Here is a 16042-nt window from a genome sequence, read left to right as displayed (position 1 = left end):
TCGTTATTGTTAAGACGGCTTAGATCTGCAGAAAACGCGGTAAGAAAAGTTAGACAACTGATACAAATAAGGAAAAAAGCTACAAAATTACAATGTTATCTATTTGAACAGGAGTCATTTTAATTGTTATGATCTATACATATTCAATTATTTTGTTTTTGTATATTTGTAATATTATTCATTGAAGTTTAAAGTGGTCTGCACTTGCATGTCATATTTATTGTGTGTAGGCTGTTTTATAAGGCAATAGGTATCAGTATTATTTACATATTTACAATGATGTTAATATTTGTATATATTTTACTTAACTTATTGGTATATAGTTTACTTGTAAAATGACACATTGTAAGTGAACCAATAGAGATTGATAAGAATGGTATAGTTTTCTAGAAATAACTAGAAATTACGGATTAAACGATACCGCTGTTATGACATTGTTTTATGTATCTAAAACAAAGTGGTACATTTGCACTGAAATCGTTATGAACATCTGTGTTCATCAAAGATTAAAAAAAACTATTCAACATTGGTTGAGTTGAATATTCACAGTTTATGTATTTTTGACCAGCTTGAAGCTTGAAACGACAGAAACACAAAATTGCACAGACATCGCGTAGTAATCTCACCTTATCACGAAGCTTTAAAAATTATTATCATATCGTGAACGTTGACTTGTGCAATCTTAAATTATATTTGTATAAATAAAATATTGAAATTTTGTAATTGCGTTAATTGTTTCTAAAGCACATTTTTTAACTAAAAATGCTGTCTTAGTTACTCTAACTAAATATCTAAAAGAATGAGACGAGAATAGAACAATCTTCAAGAATCGTAGTGATTGAGAATTCACTTATACTTTTCGCCTAAAGGTGTATTCAGAGTTCATTTTTGATCACCTCTGTCACAATTACTAAATACAAATAAATATAGTTTGATTGGTTTATGGATATTTTTTCATGTCTAAGGGTAGTAATATGATGAACTTGGTGGTGGGCTCTGTGCAATCTCCATCTGGGTATTTATCACCCACTCATCAGGTATTCTACCGCCAAACAACAGTATTGTTGTGTTCCGGTTTAATGAGCGAGTGAACCAGTGCAACTACAGGCACAAGAGACATAACATCTTAGTTCCTAAGGTTGGTGGCGCATTGGCGATGTAAGGAATGGTTAATATTTCTGGCGTCCAGGTGGCTCATATGCTCGTCCGTCAACCTATGCCATAAAAAAAGAAGTAATATAACCAACAAACTATGTTCTATATCATGCAAATTCACATTTAAAATCACACAAATTCTTACAAAACTTAATCTGACTATACAACGATTAAATTCGACTTTACAATATAAATTATGATTTTGTAGCTAATAGAACTTACTAAATTTTATTTCGTAGCAAGCCGTAGCTATTAAGGTCGATAAGGCCGTTTACATACATTATTCATCACTTATATCAGTAACGCTATAAGAACTATTTTTCCTGGTATATATTTTGATTAATAAATTATAAATTCATTAATAAGCACTCATTGTTTCATTCAACAAATCTGAAAAAATAGTGAAAGATTGTAAAAGATAATTTAATAGGTAAAATAATCAGGAAAATTTGCTTGTCCGTTTTTTTAATATTATGTTATTATTTTAAAAAAATCCCAAAGCTAATAACAATTATACACCATCGAATCAAATTCCGCTAACAACTTAAAGTAAAGACAGAATCATATCATCAACCTGCGTTAACAACAGAAAAGATGTCAATTCTCCGCGTATGGAGACGCAGCTTAACGTTGCCTCTGACATATCAATTGATTCCTTGGCTTGGCGTTGAGAAACTAGAAAGATTATATTGTTATTCTTTCGAGATAAAAACATCATTCTAATCTGTAAGTTTCAAGATATCAAGTATGTGATAGATTGTCGATGCTATTTCAAGGTGAACTGTGACCATAGTAAATTACACATATTTAAAACGTTTAATATTTTTATTTTTTTAAATTTGAAAATAGACTACCTAATACAATGCCTGACCTGTAAGTGGTTACTACACATATGTACCGTCACAGTATGAAATATAAACTAATCTTTACACCAACGATAAACAGAGATATTATTTCATCTGTGCTTCACAAACTCGCTAATCTTTCGAACCGGAAAACCGAAATTGTTTTATTTATTTGCGGTTAAACAGCAGATGACAAATCTTTGAATTGCCGCAATTAAACAGCCATTTAACGTGTTGTCGTAGGACATATTGTATTACTAACGTATGTAATATTTATAAAACGAACGATAGGAATGTCTACTGCGGTTGTTAAGCAATTGTAAAATATCTATAACTAAGACATTATAACTACTTATTGTATAAGAGTTCTTACAGCAAAAATATTTCTGATGAGACAATCTCAAATAGATTTAAAACCTAACAACAATAAACGACAGACTGAGAATGTAATAAAATTCACTTTAAATACATAAATATTGTAGAGAAAACGTAACATAATAAAAAAAAGTAGTGACAACATCACGAATAATATTTGATAGAATTCAGCGCCTAATCATGACTTAGTTACAAGATAACTGAAAAACTTTGTTGAAATTATCAATATTTACATAGTATTACAGTAACTAAAATGCAAAATGTATACAATGTAATCTCTGATGATGTAAAGAGGCAACTCTCGATTTTATTCTAAGGCTAAAGCCAATAGAAGGAGAGATATGGACCGCGACGAATCGTGAAACAGTCCATCTTAAACGTAAGCATATTACCCTTTATGCTATAAAAACTCTTATAAACGTAATTATAGAGTACATATTAGAATAAAAAAATAATCTATTTGAACAATCCGTCTTAATAACAACAAGTGAGCATTGAAGCAGACCGTCAAAAATTTAACATTTTAAAGGAATTATATAATCAACGTCCTCGGCGCAACATTTCCATTAAAGTCAATTGTGTTGAGAATTATGGCGATTTGTTTAAGTGCCCGTAAGCAACAGTAGACGAATGTCTAATAATTACTTGTAATTTTTAGACTCGTGTTATTTAAGAAAAATTCCATCCATGGACATGCAAACCTTGCACCGTTAAGATCGAAATAAATCATCGCGACTAGTGAATACCTGATAGAGGGTGAGATTAAGATTTATATATCAATATGGAAACCAAAAAAAAACAGTGATGTCAATCATTCCAATACTTAAGAATATCTTGTGCGATAAGGTGTTATCAATTGAACGTGTCTTAGGATATAGGTCTAAAAACGCTGAATTCTGTGCAGACATTTTAAAAAACTATGTAAATAGATATAAATCTTCTTATGCTTAACATTTCAGATGTTATTTGATGTATCATTTACCGACGTTATTTAAGAAACGATATTAGACACGACAAAAAAGCGACGTTCAAATTGTTAAGTCAAATAAGAAAAAAAAACACTTCAAAGATGTGTCGAACGGAATGAGGTCAGTTGAATTAAGAGGCTGAGAAGACAAGCATGAAACTAGACAAGGCTGAGCAAAAAATGCAAAACCAAGCAAGTGGAAAATATTATCGAATTGTTCTTGTGAATGACGAATTAAAATTTACGTTTAAGAGAACGCAATGTGTACTAATTACTTTAATCTTTTTGATAAAAGCCTAATAATGTTCATGTTTTTTTTTATTTAAAAGCAATAAGATACTTTAAAGTCATTGGCAATGTTAGAAATATAGTCATACCTCAGACAAATGCGTCAGCAATGGGAACTAAGATGCTTGTCCCTTGTGCTTATAATTAGATTGGCACAATCACCCTTCAAACCGATACACAATACAAAGTATTAGTATTTGGCAGTGGCATAACTGATAACTGATTTGTACCTACCCAGTTCAATTAGATAAATAAAAATTTAGATCATGTATACATTGACTGATGTTTAATGCGGAATAATTCAAATGATAACACTGAAAATCCTTAAGATCCTTCAGCAGATAACGTACTCCACTAGATCATGAGTCTGACACGATTCAATATTGATCTAAATAAATATACAAATCGATAAGATTAATATTACTTACAAAAGTAATTTAAGTTATGTTCACAACACGGGTAAAATAATATATATATATGGATAAAAAAAAATAGCTAAGTAATACCGTAAGACGCGTTACGTCAAGTCACGTCAAGAGACCGAGTTGTACTGATTATTATGGTGTATTATCATGAAAAATGTAATACAAATAAACGCTTGACAATGATAAATATACTTCGATAGTACGGGTGTAACATTTACTACGAGTGCACGTTACTTGATTGAATAATAAGCTACTGAAAATACTATGGTAAAGGCAAAAGGCATGTCGTGCAAATAATCTCCTTCGTCCTTTAAACCCAAATAAAAAAAATGATTTAGGCGTTGTTAAGTGAGTAATATTTTTTTAATATGGTTTAGTATTTAATCGTTTAACGTAATACGTCGAGTCGAATTGGTATTATAAAAGTAAATTTAAGCGTGTTTGTAATGTCTGAAAATATGGTTCGATGCCGAAAGAAATTAACATATATTTTATGCTTGGAAGTAAATTAAAAAAACGTGAGAAGTATATATATGTCGTTATACATTTTAAGACATTTATCAGCGAATAGATATTGGGAAATATTGGTGGCTGATTCTCCTGCTCTTGCTTGTAACAGAAAACGATTCCGCCCCGAAGTGAGATTCGTGACGAACTCTTTAACTGAGGTACGTTTTACGTCGGGAGTGTACTTTTCGCGTTGTTCTTACTGTAAATTGAATAAATAATAAAATAATTTGTTCACTTTTTATTATTAAAATCAATTTAAACGACATTATAAAAAAAAAAACGGTCAAGTGCGAGTAGGACTCGCTCACGAAGGGTTCCGTACAATTATCTATAAAAACGAAGAAAAAATCATGTCTGTCAAGTCTGTGTTTGTTGTTATAGCGGCAACAGAAATACATCATCTGTGAAAACTTTAAGTGTTTAACTGTCACGGTTCATGGTAGACAGACTAACAAACAGACGGTCGGACGGACAGCGGAGTCTTAGTAATGTACGTAACCCTAATAAATCGAAGAACTCCAAAAATATGCAAAAGTGCTCGCGTAATAAGAACAGAAAAATCATTCAAGAGAGTGCAGCTTAGCCATGATTAAAGTGACACCTTTTTGTATCAGTATCTGTTACCGTTCAATTAGACGTCAATCTATACTCCTTTCAGTACCTCGAAGGTTGTCTGAATGATATCTCTTATTAGGACAGGTCCGCCTTCCATTTACTTATGTACATAGCTTTACCTCTTATACCTACCATCTTTCCTTTTATTACCATTTGCGTTCAATAAAGAGATTTAAGACAACAACATATCATATTCAAAATTACTTTTGAATCCTTATTCTACAGTATTGATTTAAATTTAAGGTTACCAACAGTTCGGAAAGATTCTACCGAGAATAACCGGATAGAAATTCAGTAGTTACTCTTATCCACCATTACAGAGTATGTCAGTAAACAACAATTATTTTTTTATATATCCTGCCTATAAGACAATACTAAGTCCATGATTTTTTATCTTTAATATAATCTCGTATTCAGTAAAATGCCTCATATTAATATATAAAAAGCCGAGATTGCCGAGTGGTTAGAACGCGTGCATCTTAACCGATGATTTCAGGTCGAAACGCAGGCAGAAACCACTGAATTTTCATGTGCTTAATTTGTGTTTATAATTCATTTCGTGTTCGGCGGTGAGCAGCGTGGTGGAATAGCCTTCTCCTGAAAGGGTGAGGAGGCCTTTAGCCCAGCAGTGGGAAATTTACAGGTTGCTAATGTAATAATATATATATTAAAACGACGGATAGGTACCAACCGATCATCATATAACTAGCGCCAAATAACATGACATGTTATTATATTCCAGTTTGAAGGTAAGTGAGCCAGTGTAACTATTGGCACATGGGACATAACGTCTTAGTTACCAAGGTTGGTGGCGCATTGGCGGTACAAGGAATGGTAAATATTTCTCACTCTTCAAACCGGAACATACAACTGGATTCTGTTGACCACCAAGTAAAATCTATGTTGAATTTTAAAACGAATTTTAATTAGTAATAAATTCCGAGCTACATCTTATAGTGAGTCTGAGATAATGTACCCAAATAGTAATCAATCATTATGACGCTATAGTATGTTAACAGGTAAATTGTTTCACGCTGTTTTAAATGTTACATTAAACAGACGTCGAACACTTTTTTAAAGGTTTATTAATGGCGAGAAGAAACGTGTTAAACATCGCCAACCTCATGTATTTACTTCACTCTAAGTTAACAGAATTGATAAAATTCGAGGAATATTTTTACTTTTAAACACTCCTCACATGGGACTACTTGATTTGTTTTCTGGCTAACTTATAAGGCTGCGGTTCTTGGTTTAATTCCCAAGTGCCAATAGACATAATAAAAGATTTTTAAGTTTCTCTGTCAAGAAATTCACAGTAGCAGTTCGAAGTTTAACTGTAGTTCTGCTTATCTGTGTTGATTGCGTTTTTAGTAGAAACGATCAAAACTTATCGTGTATATAGTATCTGATAATTGTTTATAACCTTTAAAGTGGTACTATAAAACGGGTCTTACCTAGTTACTTTTAGAAAATCGTCAAATTTATTATGAATATTCGTAATCAAACGCGTTTTAATAGCGATTTCGTAAATATATTTTTTATGTATAGAAATTGTTATAGTATATGCATATTAAATATAGCCTACGAATGGTACAGGATTTGAATGCCTGGAGGAAGGTGGTGCGAAGTGTTCAGGAGAGCCACTCGCATGGTGGTCACGACCCTCAGTAATGAGGAAACGACTAGGGAGAAGATATTAAATATAGTGATAATAATTATAACGGCGAGGATAATCAGTCAGAAGACCAATTTTGACCTTTTCGACCAATCTCAAGACTAGTCAACTAATCTATACTTATTATTGTGCACACCTATCCCCTATTTCTCATATTTCATTCAATCGTCTTGGTGAGGGTTCAGTGTCCCTTTGGGTAAGTACATACACTCAACACACATTCTGCCAAATTACCGCTAAGCGGCAATACCTAGTTTTGTTGCATTCCGATTTGAAGGGTGACTTAGCCAGTGTAACTGCAGACACAAGGGATATCATCTTAGTTTCCAAGGTTGGCAGCTCATTGGCTATGTAAGAAATGGTTAAAAATTTCTTAGTCTATGAGCGGTGTTGACCATTACCAGGTGGTCAATTTGCCCGAGCGTAAAGAAACTTGAACAGCGATACCACTGTGAAAAAATCACAGCATCGTCTGTTGTATCAAAGAAACTTTGGTTATGTGACTGTATTCCTTTACAGACAAATCACTTAATTTTTTTGTATAGTATAGAGAGAAATATTTGTCGATGCGTATCATATCTTTAATAAGTATAATCCGTTCAGTGTCATTAATTTGTTCATCAAGTCAAATTCTTGTAGGCTTCTAAACTACAAAGCCAACTTTATTATCTTGGTGTGCGTGACAGCTACGCTTGACAATCGCCGAACGTCATACTTCTTTACCAGTGTGCGTGTACTGTTACCTCTAACGTCTACCCAGACGTACAAATAAAATCAAAGTTTGTGGGCATTCGAGATTTGAAATATGTCGCACTGTTCACGCATTAATATATATTTATATCTAATAAAATATAAAGTGCTAATAGCAATAAAATTTTAACATATGCAATGTATTACATAAGAGATTTACTTAAGACTCGATTCAGTCACGAGAGAACTGCGAAGCGGGCAGTCACGACGATATTATGTATGTCTTTTAGTGTGTACCTACTGTATGTGATAACTAATTGTTTAAGAATATCATAGACTCGTCTTGACGTCAGATTGTAACTTATGTTACTTGGTTATAAAAGAAAAATCCAATTGAAGGACTAAACATATACAAAACCTTAGATTTACATACTCCATGCGATTTGCTAATAGCTCTGGTATACTATGCACTAGTAACAGTTCTTGATTAATATAACTTTATTTTATATATATATATATCTTTATTTGCAATGTCTTTGACCTCTTGGACGATATCCAAAACGCACATTTTGCACGAATGCCTAATAAATTTATTTTTATTTATTATAGAGGTAAGCGGACGAGCAAATGACCACCTGATGGTAAGTGGTCACACCTGCAGACAATACCGCTGTAAGTAATATTAACCATTCCTTACATCGTCAATCACGAGAACGAAGATGTTACGTCCCTTAAGGCTGTAGTTACACTATCACACTAACCCTTTTAACCGGAACACAACAATACCAAGTTCCTACTGCTGTTCGGTGGTAGAGTATTTACTCTACTCTTTTCACATTTGATTATATCTTGATTATAGATTTGATCCATTTGATAAGATAATTAATCATTATTTAAGTGCAAGGCTCGTTACTTGAGCCGAGATGGCCCAGTGGTTAGAACGCGTGCATCTTAACCGATGTTTTCGGGTTCAAACCAAGGCAGGCACCACTGAAATTTCATGTGCTTAATTAGTGTTTATAATTCATCTCGTACTCGGTGGTGAAGGAAAACATCGTGAGGAAACCTGCATGTCTAATTTCAATGAAATTCTGCCACATGTGTATTCCTCCAACCCGCATTGGAGCAGCGTGGTGGAATATGCTCCAAACCTTCTCCTTAAAGGGAGAGAAGGCCTTTATCCCAGCAGTGGGACATTTACGGGCTGCTAATGATAATGCTCGTTACTTGTAAATCAAACGTTTCTTTAAATATTGGAATAGTATTCTGTACTTTAAGTACGGAACCATAACCCCTCTTTTCATATACAATAGCTACGTATAAAAGTATAAACTAAACAAAGAGGAAATAAACATAACTGATTTGTGTTTAATTTGAAAACAAATATAAAATCATATAGAAATATATAAATAATATAAATATCAATCAATTGTACGATTAATAAAATTCCCTACGATGTATTTTGTATTTATTGTACGTTTTCCTTAACCCGTTTCGATAACTACTGACGAGAAAATCCCCGTTAATAATGATTTTATTTAATGATAATATTTTAAATATTAACAAAAATTAATTGATCGTTTTATGATGGAATTATATTCTCTTACTAGCTGAACCATCTTTACCCGTGCGAAATATATATAACTTTACATATAGCACATAAACGTCACCCCCAATGTTATCCCCTCGAGGGATGAATAAAAAAAATAAACAGTTGCACATTTTCTTGGTGGTAGGGCTTTGTGCAAACTCGTCTGGGTAGGTACCACCCACCCATCAGATATTCTACCACCAAACAACAGTACTCAGCATTGTTGTGTTCCGGTTTGAAGGGTGAATGAGCCAGTGTAACTACAGGCACAAGGGTCGTAACATCTTGGTTCGCAAGGTTGGTGGCGCATTGGTGATGTAAGGAATGGTTAATATTTCTTACAACGCCATTGTCTGGTTGGTGGTGACCACTTACCATCAGGTGGCCCGTTTGCTGGTCCGCTTACCGATATCATAAAAAAAAAACATCCACGGGGCTCAAATCTCCACATGATCTCAATCGGTTCAGTGGTTTAAGCGTGAAGAAGTAACAGACAAAGATTTGCAATTATAATATTATTGACATATATTAGTATAGATTAATGAACGATTTATAAAGCGGTTGTACAAATGCATAATGCTCTGTCTTGTTCTTTCTAATGGCAAATTACTGATGATAGAAAGATACAGGTTTGCTTATACGTGTTAAATTTTCCCGCAATGCAACAATTGTTGCTAAGATCTTGTACGTTACGTATTATAAATGCAATGTTATTTCTGTTTTTGTAAATAAATCACTTTTGATCTGCTGCATTGGTTCGAATAAGATTTTTTACAAAAGTAGAGTACCGATATATTATATATATTTGGAAATAAGAAATGGGCTTACTAGGACGTACTTTTTTATTTTTTTGGACAAAAAAATCGCATTGTCAAGCAACTTAAATATACATAATTGTAAGTAACTTTTTGTATTAATTCTGGTGGTAGGAGCGTGATCAATGTCAACTAAAGAGTTCCCTGTTTGCCATTACTTATAAAGATCCCAACAATGTTGTATCATTGTTAAGTATTTAAACAATACAGCGAACTGTATAAGAACCTTCTCTGTGAAAACATACAAGATAAATACATTAATATTCCGATATGTAGAGTCAATTATTTATTCAAAGAAATGACAATAAAGATCTATATATAGGTTACAATGACGTTGAATCAAAAAAAATTCTCCGTATAGATAAAACCTCCTTTAAAAATACCAAAATCCGACTTATCTTATAAATGAGAGCATTCTTTTATTTTTATAATTTACTAGCCAGCTCTCTGTGTTTTCACTCGCGTTAAAAACTCCGTCGCTGCTATAGCGTTATGTTAAATAAATATCCTACAACTTTTCCCAAGAGTTGGACAATCCGATGGAAAAACAAATCAAATCTATCTGGTAGTTCCAGTATTTAGCGAAAAACGGTCAAACTCTTCATATTCGTAGTATATTTGTAAGTATAGATATGTAAATATGTATGTTTTGATGTTTGTTACATTTCGTACAAAGGTCCAGACAGATTTTAAATAATTTGGAATACATATACCATGATATAGAATACTCTTGTTTAATCAATAAATTTGTACGTAAGCCATTATGAGCCAGTGGATCACGTGAATGTTAAACAAAGATTTCGTGTTCAAACCCATGCAAGCATCACATATGAGTAAATATAGTTTGTATTTAATCTTCGATTCAAGATGAAAATCTTCCGCATTTTCCATTGGCGAGTGTCCCCAATACGAGTCGCATTGATGAGGTGGAACATGCTCCTTAATCCATTACAACACACTGTTCTTAATTTAACCAGAAAAGAAAATTATACGTAATTCTATTTTATTATTTATCAGTTCCTCTTGAAAAATTCTGCACCGATCGTAACTTTTTATTGTATTATTGTATGATAACGATTCGAAAATACTTTTAAGAGACTACTTGAATAATGTTTATTTTTGATTAGTCAAACAGTACGTGATCATCGTAAACGATACAAGAACTTCAATCGTGAAAAAGAGGTTACAGACAAAAAGTTTAACAAGCATTTAACCTCCAAATGCAAAGTCCTAATTATAAGGAAACATCCAGCATCGATTTAGATACGAAGGTCGTGCAACAATGCGCCATATTTTATTTTATTAGCGCACGTGTTGCCACATCTGTAAATCTTTGTGATTGTAACACTCTCGATAAACTCGTTATGTACGTCAATACGTCAAAACTATATTTTAATAATTTTTACATGATTGAATATCGTCTAGCATATTTAAGTAGAAATTAAAGTACAGACGTGTCTGTAACTCACTCTGTTCCTTCAACCTTGCAGTCGACGAGAACGAGAGTGTAAAACTACTGTTTCTAAATACAGTCTGCAATTTTGCTGAGAATTTATTGACAGAAAATAAATATATTTTTTGACTCAACTCGAAATGGCCTAACAAAGACTTGCAAACTAGAGCACTTTTGTAGAACAAATTTTTGCTACTTACTTGGATTCTGAAAGGTTTATATGGGAATCTTAGTCTAAACCACTATATTAAATAAACAGAACATTAAACAACCTTTGAATCTAATATGCAAAATTTCAATACATTGAATGCAAAAAAAAAATTCTACAAAATATCGCTAGTGTCACGATAAGTGCACACACAGTTAAGGATAACATTACATAGCGACGTCTTGCAGTGTTTTTGCATTGGTAAGTTATCCGATGGTTAACTTAAGAATTTAGAAATGATATATACTCTATATGAGGACAGGACTCAAATCAGATACACCTTAGACTAATTATTCGTTGATTTTTATATAGAGTTTTTAATATGTGCACCTGATACCCTGATGATAAGTGGTCACCACTTTGGCGTTATAAGAAATTTTAACTTTTTTTATGGGTAGAGAACAACGTAAAGATAGCATAACAAAAAAAAGGGAAGGGAAATGGATTAAAAACAGCTTACATAAGAGATTATTTAAATTAATAAATAATATTCGTATTAGGATAATTGCTCGTCAATATTATTAAAGTATCTAAAACATGAGTTTTATTTAAAATCACACGTAATTACAATTTAGTGCAATGATACCTGTCATTCATAATTAGTCAATAATATTATGTACGTAGAATCTATATCGAAAATAAGTGACTATAATATGCATTATAAATGTCCGTTTGTTTGTTCACGCTAACTGTCGCTAGTAGTTACCATAATATATGTTAATTCAACATGAAAAGCGCGTTTCACTTACCCGTACAATACAATAACGGAACCGGTTTGAACAGGTTTAAACCGAATCAATTCGGAAATAATGCATAAAGGTGCGCTGTTAACTTTTTATATTATAATTATTGCAAATGAGGTCGTGACGACCTTACTTTTTTCTTTTCAGACGATTTTCTATAGTCAAGGACCGTTTTGCATTGAACTTCATAATCGCTATAGAATTCGGCTTAGCGTTTTTGTTTTACGTTATAAATAGGAAGGAAGATTGCGTTGAATAGATATTTACCTGTGCAAACAGATTGATTGTTTGTCAATCTTTTATATATTTATAATTAGAGATTAATTGTTAAAATTAATGCCTAGTAATTTATTACATGTATAAATGATTTAAACTCAAACATCCTACAGTGTTGAATTAAATTTAAATCTACCATTCGGAAAGTAGATTCTACTGAGAAGTCCTTCTCGGTAGAATCTACTTAGACTGGAAACGCAATAGCTACTTTTTTCCATAATTTTAATTACAGAGTATGTCAGTAGAGTACAATTATATTTTTATATATCCTGCCTAGAAATCAATTAATACTAAGTTCACGCTATGTAATTTAAAAATAAGCTTTAATTTTTTTTAAAGGCTAAGATAAAAACAACAGTGGAATCTTATTATAGAAAAAAATATGGCAAATGTATCGGGAAGGACGTATTAAATTTGCGAATTCGATACTAGGTGTTATTAGTGTATCTCGACATGTACAAATATCATTTCAAAAGAGTGAAATGTCATTAAATTATTTGTCAATGGAATACTTAGACGACTATTTACAACCTGTGTCTATTACAATTACTTGAAAAAGGAGTAATCACGTAAATATTCGAAACGTTTTAAAATTAAAATTGTATTTTTAAGATAACTTTTTAAGTTCGACTTAGACTTCTTTAATTTTATCACATAACTTCGTGACCGTTACTTGATAAACTAATGGACCTATTGCTATAATATCAATTCGATATTTAAATTTTAACTTTTTTTTTAAATATAAACGTATCGTATCCTTGTAATATTTTGTAGTACTTTAGAATCGATATTTATGACTGGGTTTTTCTGCCAAGAAATTTTTAGCAGGTAACATATTATAATTTGTTTCGTTTCACTCGTGTGCTTTGTAAGTACAGTTGTAGGTTCTCTTTCCGGTCATGTGAGATTCAGTGGTGTAACTAACCTTTTCGAGCAGCAATGCAAGAATATTGGATGCCCTTTGCCTATTATGAAAAAGAACTTGGACCGTCGAGCGTTGGACGAAAAGTTGGTCACCGGCAGTAGATACCTGAAAGGTGGGTTGTATCGCATATGTCGAAGTTTAGGATACTTTTTCCTTGAGGTTTTGATAACTTTTATAAGGCACTCATTGAAAAAGTATCATTTGTGGCCCGGCCCTCCTTGGATCTTGGATTTGGCCCCATGCAATATCATTGTCTATATTGGCATACGGCACTTTTGGGATTGCTTTGATTCGTGGGAAAAAAAGTCATCAGTTTATGCACACAAGTGTACATTATAATCCAATGTTAGATATTGTTTTTTGACAAATTCAGAATGTACTCTAAAATTTTCATCCTCTTCCTTTATGAAAACATGACTGTATTTTTAGATGTTGAAAAAGAGTAACTACTGAGTTTCTTGTCGGTTCTTCGCGGTAGAATCTACATTCCGAACGGTTACGGTAGTAACTTTACTTATTATTGTTTGTTAAATGACGATACAAAAGTGCTTGTAAAAGCCTACTTGAATAAAGTTTATTTTGATTTTATATTTTAGTTCGCATTTATTTAGAATTTAACATTTAAATGAATAAAGTGTAATTATTGTTTTTCTAAATATGGACACTTATATTATTAATTTATCAATTAAATCATGCATGTCAACATTGGAGCGAATGAATTCACGGTGGCCTCGGTGGTGCGGTGTCCCCGATTGACATTTCATAACATTGATTATAAGTATTGCGTTCTAGAAGGTCCGAGAAAATAAACAATAGATACTAAAATTATTTGACAAAGCCAATTGATGAAATTGAAAAAAATATATTTTATGGAGCAGAAATAGATAATGTCATAATGTCGGAGAGAGAGAGAGATAGACAGATACATAAGTGGCAGACAAGTAACAAGTTCAGAATGTTTAAATAAATCCCTACTAATAAATGCAATAGTAATAAGGTAACTCTGTTTATTTTCTCCACTCTTAAACTGCTGAACCAACTTAGATGAATTGGCATTTCTTAGGTAAGGAATATTAGAATCATTACAATTTAACTTTTCGTTAACTTAAATAATGCTTGTGTATTTTTGACCAATCAGGTTAGTGGACTATAAAATTTTAAAAATATCGCGCGGAAAGCAGCGAGTTCAGAAAATATATTATAATATCATATTTAATTGAAACAAAATACTGATTCTTAGTGGAGGTAATAGACAGGATGTTTAGAGGAAAAACATAAGCCAAGTTGTTTCAGTTGACAGACATCTTGGATTGAAGATTGAAGAACGTCGTTCAAATTCGAGTTATCATATTAGTTTTTTGAATTGTGTTTGTAATTCATATCTTGCACAAAATAAATATTAAAGCCAGATGGTAGTGTTCAATTTGCCAATCAATAAGTAAGTGTAATGCTTCTGTATTGATTAAGGAAATTTGATTTAGATGCATCGAAGATTTGTCATTGGTCCCCAATCGAAAAGCGACAGTACGAAGAAAAGCCTTCGAAGCCTTCATTAACAGCCTGTAAATTTCCCACAGCTGGGCTAAGGCCACCGCTTCCTTTAAGGAGAAGGTTTGGAGCGTAGCCTTCGAAGGCTCAAAACCTTCGTAATAAAAAAGCAATTTCCCAACAGTGGGATAATTGCAAGCTATTGTATTTGAAATTTACTAAAATAAATAATTATAGCTTCCAGGCTTATTGCAATACTAATTTGACTTACGTAAGTAAAGTGTGGTATTATTAATAACATGTGTTTTACATAATTTATTTATTTAATTTTATTAACCATTACGAAGCGTAACCGAAAGTAGTCGTTACATTAAAAAAATATTTATTATAGATAGAAATTAAATAACTTCAAATGTAACGTTTCCATTGTTTTGACACGGCACGAACTTTGGTTCGTAAATCTATTTTATAAAAATAAGAAGAATTTCTCGAAGTGAAATTATTTTAATATTATAATTATTAATATATACCACTTGAAATATAACCGTTGTGTTCTAAAAGGCTGTCGATTCGGTTCAATCATTGCAAAGTTGGTTGATAAAGTTTCAACATGGTTTAAAAGTTGCAATAATATACATTGAATAATGTGCTATAAATATTATGATGATATCCTCCTGACTGATTCCGACCTCCTTAAGATCATCCTCCACACGAAATCAACACAATACTTTGGACTTTATAATATAGCCACTATACTAACGAGACTGTATGATAAAGTAACAGAAAATGACTACTTATGCCCCCTCGTGCGTGATACATATTAAGCGTACATACTCTTTTACCTTAATATTTATTAATAAACGAACAAATAAATAATTGCTGCTATCACTTTATTTATAAGTGTCAAAACATTCAACATTTGACATAATTACATTATCAATTATTCTTTATAGGAAGGCTGACTGGGAGTTGGACCAACTGGTTGTAAATGATCAACA

The 16042-nt window shown here is 32.3% G+C and overlaps 1 protein-coding gene across 3 annotated transcripts in view; it reads right to left on the bottom strand.

Annotated features, from left to right (window-relative positions):
- The window catches only part of LOC125073816 (transcription factor EB), a 150659-nt gene that overhangs the window by 39477 nt on the left and 95140 nt on the right, over positions 1 to 16042 (bottom strand). Inside the window, exon 1 of one of the 3 annotated variants that reach the window (XM_047684900.1) lies at positions 4059 to 4142. The exons of the other annotated variants lie outside the window; for them this stretch is intronic. The gene's annotated coding sequence lies outside the window, so the exon portion shown is untranslated. Of the gene's footprint in view, positions 1 to 4058; positions 4143 to 16042 lie in introns of those variants that run through there. 3 annotated transcript variants of the gene reach the window in all.

Source organism: Vanessa atalanta, chromosome 25, assembly GCF_905147765.1.
Source record: "Vanessa atalanta chromosome 25, ilVanAtal1.2, whole genome shotgun sequence".
Lineage (NCBI taxonomy): Eukaryota > Metazoa > Arthropoda > Insecta > Lepidoptera > Nymphalidae > Vanessa > Vanessa atalanta.
Note: the sequence above shows the minus strand (reverse complement) of the source record. Positions and strands in the feature narration are given on the sequence as shown.